Source organism: Papaver somniferum, unplaced genomic scaffold, assembly GCF_003573695.1.
Source record: "Papaver somniferum cultivar HN1 unplaced genomic scaffold, ASM357369v1 unplaced-scaffold_107, whole genome shotgun sequence".
In the NCBI taxonomy this organism is placed as follows: Eukaryota; Viridiplantae; Streptophyta; class Magnoliopsida; order Ranunculales; family Papaveraceae; genus Papaver; species Papaver somniferum.
In genome coordinates this window covers 10,489,313-10,497,719 of record NW_020619603.1, presented here as the reverse complement: position 1 = coordinate 10,497,719, position 8,407 = coordinate 10,489,313, and positions in this window count along the sequence as shown.

The window sequence follows — 8,407 nt, the reverse complement described above, 5'->3', positions numbered from 1 at the left end:
AATATCATACTCCAGCACATGTCATGATTATCTTGTATCTGAAATAAACCATCAAACATCTCCACTATGATTAACAGGCTTAATCCTTTGAGGGATTCTCAAAGCCATCACCAATATGACATACTTTTTACCACTATCACACCCAACATAGTCGCTCAGAATATATACCATGTGAATGCCCATATTACCGTGGTACATGCTTCCGAGATCGGGCACATTCTTGATATAATGTGCAAGCCATCAAGAATACTTTAACATATACTTAAGAACATAAATCTATAATATCTCGTGCATAACTTCGAAGCGTTGTTGGACTTGCTTCTACATGAGACCTCACAGTCTCATCCTTTCTTCAAACTTTGTAACCCATTCTTTATAGTGTACGATTACTAACACTCTCCAAGAAGTATATATGTATTCCACATCATTCAACCTTATTTTGCATCCCATACTACATCATGAAAACCAAACGAAGAACATATACTTCTACCAAGTTGAACCTCCAGTTTGTAAATCACATCACAAACCCATCTTTGTGTAAACACCGGTTGAAACATTATCTTCAAAACATTTTTCTCCACCCGAACAATAAACATCGTTCAATTCCAGGTTCAAATCACGCCAACCCGTCCTTGGATCTGATACCAATTGTTGGGAAAATTGGCACCCCGAGCGCAGCGGAATCACGGGATCACAAAGGGCAATTGGTGATTTGAACCAAACATTGGAGAAATAATAAGAAAGAGACAAAAGATAAACAAACACACCACCACAACACAAAGATATACGTGGTTCACCTTTACAGGCTACATCCACGGCCAACACCACCAGAAAAACTTCCATTAAATCAAAGACCATTACATGCTCTTTACGGAACCCAAGATAAGGCCAAAGAGTTAACAAGACATTCATCGAAGAAACCATAGAAACCAACTCTCTAAACCATTCTCCAAACCAGCCTCATGTCTTCTCTTGTACACCGTCTTCATAGCTGCTACTAACAGAGGAGAAACATGGAAACACTAGAAACTTGGTTTAGGAAAAATCCCTAAACCCTAAACACTATAACACCAAAATCCTCTCTCTACAAGTATTTCTCTCACACCGATATTGACCTTCATGGTAGCATTCAACCCTCCCTACCAAAGAGACCAAAATCCTAGGCACAAGGATTTACCACTCTTATAGGTTGGATTATCTACAAACCTATAATTGTAGTCCTATATATAGAGATATAAATTTGGACCTTAAGAAATCATTACTTTAGGTATAAGTTTTCCTAACTTGGTTTAGAAGTAACTAAACTTTAGGCACAAGTTTAGTCATGAAATACTTTGACTTAATCCAATCTCTTGTCCACCGACTAAACTAACAGTTAGTTTCATTATGATTCCAAATAGTTGGCATTCTAATAGTTCATGAATTTGTTAGTGTCAAAAAGATGAGCCCAAAACTCATTAGTCAAATATCAATGGTGAAATGAGACGAATCAACAGATGAGGAGAGACGAAATCACACAAGAATTAGAAGAATTCATTAGAATCAGGGGGAGGATAGTAGACACAAGGATACTTCAATACATATTCATTCCATAATCTGATAACAACATTCATTACATATGTAGGACACCAAAATAACTACCATCACAATAACTGCCTAATCATTACAACTGTACGTTTCTATCTAACACATGAGGGCCTATCATTCCCACCCCCTTCAGAACAACCTTTCCCTCAAGGTTGTAAATAGAGACTCACCATTAAATTTACATATAAGAAACAAGGAAACAACAAAATGCATAACATTTGGATCTTTGTCGGCTGACTAATAGAACAAGCAATGATACACCGAAGAAGCAGAATAATTCGTCCACGAATTCTTCCCGCATACTTGCTGTGTTTAAACGCAAATAAGAAGTGAACTTTAGTTTCTTTAATAAAAGAAAAGCACAGTATGTAGGGTTCTTATCTTGTAGCTTATCAGCGGGCACTTCAGTCTCTTTAAAATCTCCAGTGAAAACTAGAGAGAGATCACCAACGTCGAAATCAGAAGAATCAACTTGATTTTCAGCAAACATGATACAATCTTCTTCTTCGATTAATGTTGAAAGTCTTGATGAAATTTCTTTCAACTGTGTTAAAACATTTGAACTGTCCTTCTTAAATTCCCGTCGATTTTTATCGATGAGTGCCAATATATTTGAAATCAGGCCTTTGAGATGATTATTATGTGAATCCATTTGGGTAAAGTAGAAATCGTCCTATCGGATCGAACGGCTCTGATACCAATTGATGAGCCCAAAACTCATCAATCAAATATCAATGGTGAAATGAGACGAATCAACAGATGAGGAGAGACAAAATCAGACAAGAATTAGAAAAATTCATTAGAATCAATGGGAGGACAACAGACACAAGGATACTTCAATACATATTCATTCCATAATATGATAACAACATCCATTACATATATATAGGACACCTAAATAACTACCATCACAATATATCATTACAACCGTACGTTTCTATCTAACACATGAGGGTCTATTACAAAACTAAATAAATTCTACTGCTACTTATATAGAACACATACAATAATAAATATATTGCTTCGCGTTTGTAAGATTACCAGTTATAAGGAGTAAATTTTAGGAATCCTTAAACTGCTTCATCGGCTAATCTCTCCAGTTTCAGCGTCCTAAGATTAAACTAACTCCGTATATTCATGTATCTTTCTCTCACAATTGTTTCCGAGGTTGATTCTTTTAGATCATAAAAACGGACAAAACAAGTATTGTAGCTTAAATTATCGCCACCCTTCCTAATGGCTAATGGTTGTGTCCTTTGGGAAGTCTAAATTCATAAGTCTAAACCGATGAATGATATAGTTCTTTTGTGTCAATATTATAATTCTTGTTTTTATACAGCGATACGTTATAAGATGTTCCTCCTCTGTTGTAATTGCTCTTGGTACAGATCAATTACCCAAACCCTAAATTCAACAGTATTCCACTGCCAAGCGAAGCAGCAGGTTGTGGAAGCTCTTCATCAAAGTTTGTATTAACCAAATGGAAGACCATAATCAACCCTCTTCCATCCTGTACCCGATAAAGACCTTCGTTCAAAAACTCACCCGTTCAGTTATAAATACTGTAATCTCTTTTGTAAATATTGGGAACCATAGAATCAAATTTTGCAACATTTCTCCATCTAATGCCGTTACCAAGTGTATCAACCATGGCCTTTAAATAATAGTGGTCTTTATACAAAACGAAAACTTTGCATTCATCTGTTGAAGGAAGGTAACCAAATCCGCTAGACCAATAACTATAATGACCGGAACAAGTCTTAGGTTTGCGAAGAAAAATTAGGGAGAGAAAAACATTAGGGAGAATAACCCTTAAAGTTATGTATGACAGGCCGGTTAAAACAGGATTCTTGACCGGGGAGAAATTTGTTGGAAAATTTCATAAAACCCTTAATTTGTATCTATAACAAACAAGATAAATCTGGATTCATAATTTATGTTTGTATGTTGATGACATGCTTATTTTTGGGTATGACTTGTCTATTGTGGAAGATACTAAGAAGTTTCTTAGTTCTAATTTTGACATGAAAGATCTAGGGGAGGATGATGTGATATTAGGAATTAAAACCATAAGAAAGGGAGATGAGTTGGTCTTAACCCAATCTCATTACATTGAGAAATTTCTTAAGAAATATAGTCATTTTGATGACAAACCAGCCCCTATCCCTCTAGATCCTAGTGTAAAATTAATGAAGAACACTGAAAGAGCTCATAAACAACTTGAGTATCCTAGTGTTGTTGGTAGTCCTATGTATGATATGCATTGCACAAGACCGGACATATCCCAAGCAGTGGGAGTGGTATGTCGTTTCTCAAATAACCCAGGAATTGAACATTGGAAAGAAATTTCAAGAGTGTTGGCTTACTTGAAGGGAACCATAGATTATGTCTTACATTTCCAGAGTTATCCCGTTGTATTATAAGGATACAGTGATGTGAACTGGAACGATGTAGAATCCAAATCATATCCAAGTCTACAAGTGGATGGATATTTACGTTTGGAGGTGCTGCTGTGTCTTGGAGTTCCAAGAAGCAGACCTGCATTTCTGATTCAACAATGTTATCAAAATTGATTGCAGTTATAGATGCATGTAAGGAGGAAGAATGGCTTAGAAACTTACTAATAGAAATCCCATTATGGAAGAAGACAACTCCTTCAGTCATGATTAACTGTGATAATCAGGCTACCATCTATAAGGTCTCAAACAAGACTTATAATGGAAAGTCAAGACATGCTAGTCTTAGACATCAGATTGTAAGACAATTACTCAAAAGGGGAGTAGTTGTAGTGAACTATATTGAATCAAAGAAGAACTTGGCAAATCCGTTTACAAAGTGTCTACCAAAGGACGTGTTTTCAATAAAGTGTAAGGAGATGGGACTCAGGTCTTTGAAAGAAGTTTGTTCATCAATAACGGAAACCCAACTTATGTCTTGAAAAGGATAGACTAAGTTCAATGTGGTACTAACAAGTTATTGAAGTGGTTATGGTACACTAAACTAAAACATCTCATTGTCATTCTAGTGTAGTGATTCTGCATGATCTTAGGGATAGATGAAAATCCTTAATAAGTCTAATTTTTATCACAAGGTGTCTAGAAGAAACACCTTCGAGACTTACCTATATGAGTAATGGAAATCAGGCCATTTCCTATGAGAATAACCCCGTTCTCAGAAAAAGAATCATGAATCCAGGAGAAACCATAGGGCCATTAACGTGTGATCTATAGAACACACTATTCTATGAAATCAATATGTATGGAGGTTCCGATTTTATCACAAGGGGTACTTGGTTCAAGATTAAATTCACCATAGGACCTCGATAGAGCTTTGAATATCTTACACTGAATGAAGCTTCAAACCCAAAAGGTACCTTTCATTTATGTATTGGTCTCAACGATGATGCTTTGTCTCAACTTAGCTTGAACTACGTTGGCTTGATCCCACTCGGGTACTAGGTAGTCACTTGCGTGATGCAGCCACTTCAATTTCAAAACCTTTTTATGCTTTGTTTTGGTTTTTTGAAAATAAGTGGAGAATGTTGGATATTTTCAACAAACCCTTAATTCGCAGGCGCTATTAAGAGCTTTCGGTGATCGACCTGAAAAGAAACATCGTTTTCCCAAACAGACACCATTGTTGGAAGAGATGTCTATTCGCACTGAAAAATGCATGTTGGAGATGAAGAGTCATCTTCAATAGATGTTAAACTCTCTATAAATTGCTTCCTTCTTTTCCATTCAAAGACACATCAAAAACTCTCTTTGTTTTCTCTCAAACAAGCATCATCATAATCAAAACCTGTGTGTTCTTGGTTGGGTCAAGGTTGTACAAGCTTTGAATCCAACATTATTGTAGGGCTTCAAGTATCTTGACGATAATATTCGTTGACCTATTTGTACTCGTCTATTCAATTGGGAAGGGTCGAATAATTGTTGAAAAAAATCTATTATTAGATCCTTGAACCCAGAGACAACATTCTTTTCTTCATCCTATTTTTGTGTCAATTTTCCAGCAAAATTAATCCATGAAACTAGAATAAATCACTCCCATAAAATAAGATTCCATTGGGAAGAAGATATACAAAATAAATCACTCCCATAAAATCAAGAATCAAATTAGATTTTTTTGAAGCATAAAATCAAAATAGATGATTGTATAAACATACTAAATGTGGGTACAAAATACTGCACACTAGTTTTGTATGCGAAATAACTCCGCAAAGGATAAGTGAACACGAACGCGTTTGGCGTATCCAGAATGACGAACCAGATGACGTCACCAGATCACGAGTAAAGTGTGAAGATATATGCGGCATTAAAGAAACCGTGCGGCAATGCTGTTACTCCGATACGATATTGACGCACGTCAGATCCGAAATGAGGGGTTTTGTTAGCTGTCTTCCACTATGTAAATTCATATATAAAGAGCAGAGCGCCTTTGTAAAGAGGGGGATCTTTTGAGAGAGTTTAGACAAGATATTTAGGAGAGAGAAAGACTATTTTCTTCCGAAACTAGGATTTCCATATTACTTTGTATTTGGTTGAAAGATTTAATAAAAATTCTTATGATAATTTCTTAGATTGTTCTATAAATGTTACTAAGTGTGGTTGTGGGATTTCTCATAACTACACTAACAATAGTTAATAATAAAAATTATTAAAAACATAGTAACCTTTTGGGGAATTGCAAAGGCTGATCACTGCTGCAATAATCTGGATGAAGTAAATGTACCAAGTAAATGTATATATAAGAAATCATAGATGTATGTGGAAAACCTTGAGCTTCCACTTTATGTATGAAGCGATTTTGTTAAGTAGAGAGCCTTAAACAAATACAAATATGGTTTGATATGGAAAGTATTACAACAAATTCCGAGAAGTAACAACCAAAAAAGTATCATATCAACTAAAGATTGGTCAATAAACCAACAAAGTATTGTTATCCCATTAAGAAATACAACGCTCAACCTCATTAAGCAGGCGTGGTTCCACTTCATTAAACTAATCCGAAGAATCTCGTGGGTTCTGCACAAAAAATTACAGGATAACTTTGCGATTTGGAGACTCCATGCTTAGAGCAAGTTTTATGGTGGAAACCAATCTATTTCAGGTGTGGAAAATTTATGAAATGTCAAGTCTAATGGTTTCCAAGTTGAGTTCTTTCACAGAAAATCCAAATAGAGTTCCATGATTTGGTGGAATGGTCCGTGGAATCCATGAAAACGCTAATAACAATAGCGTAAAACGCTATTAAGAACAGCGCTAAAAGACAAAAAACGCTAATAAGAATGGAGCTTAGCTCCATTAAGAATAGCTTTTTTTTTATCCGTAGATTTAAACTGAGTTGTTGAGAATCTAACGGCTGAGAAAAAACGTTGTTCTTAATGGAGCTAAACTCCATTAAGAATAACGTTTTTTAGCGCTATTAAGAATAGCGTAAAACGCTATTAAGAATAGCATTTCTACTATTCCACCATTACACTTGCGCTTCCATCCACAGTTCCAGATGCTGGTATGGCGTGGAAGATGGAAGATGGATGGATTCCACCATAAAACTTGCTCTTACGCAGTTACATGGGATGTGTGAAAGTGGCGGAGCCAACCCAAACTGCCTACCCTGCCGGGATGGCTCCCAAGCCTAATTTTGTCTATACCATGTCGTTTCTTCTCTATTCCAAGCCTAATTTTTGCCTTTTGCCTACCCTAAACCAATTTTGCCTTCCCATAGGAGATTTTCTGGCTCCGCCAGCAGAGGAATGCTCAGTTTTTTGGGGCGAAAGACAACTTTATATTTAATACTTGAAGTAAGCTTTATTGGTGTTATAGGCCTTATGGCCATAGGAGGATGGCACTTATCCCTTTGAATAGCATTTTGTTTCATTGGGTGGGCATTATAGCCTACTATAATGCTAATCCGATGGATGTAAAAATAAAAAAAAAAATTTATCAATATAATCCTTTATGCTTAAAGAAAAGAAAAGAAATGCAACTCAAACAAACACATAATAAAAAATATAGCACTTCAAAATCAACAAATACCGGATATAAGTATATCTATCTAGCTGAAATTGCATTTTCCTAAAGCGACTTCGGATGGGTTTGGTAATCCTTTTATTTTTCCAAAAGCACTTTCAAAACCTATATATGTCAATAATTTTTGAAATTGATGTTTGGTAAAAAAAATCAAAGTGCTTTTTACCCAAAGTACTTCCCAAATTCCTCAATTTTCAAAAATCGGTGTGAACTAGCTTTTAAAAGCTACAAAAACATAAACTTTGGTCCCGCCAAAATTTAATGCTTGAGTTATCCAATTTTTTATTTTTGTATATAAGAAAACCTCCAATAAGATCCTATATATTATGAGCCCATTATTATTATTGTTTACAAAAATAACCTTTTAAGTTTTACATAGGGAATTAAAAAAAAATGATAAAACCAGATAAAAGTTAATCCTAAAAGACTTCCTAAAATAACTCCATCAATCCCTAGGAAATCTCCCTAAATTAATTGGTTTTCAAAAAAAAAAAAAAAAAAAAAAAAACGAATTTGAGATAAATAGTAATCCCTACAAAAGTTCCCTAAACTTACTCTGCTAACTAAAAATAATCCTCAAATAACGCTCGGTAGTTCACTAAAACTAATCCCTAGAAAAGCTTACCTTCCTAAAATAAAATTCCCTAAACATAAATGAAAATTCCTTGTTTTATGGATAGTGAAAAGTAAAAACTCTAGTTTTCACCCATATTGAGAGATCTGTGTAAATCCACTTTTCTCAAAATTTGTTAACAAGGTCGGTGAAAATTCTAGCTTTCATTTGA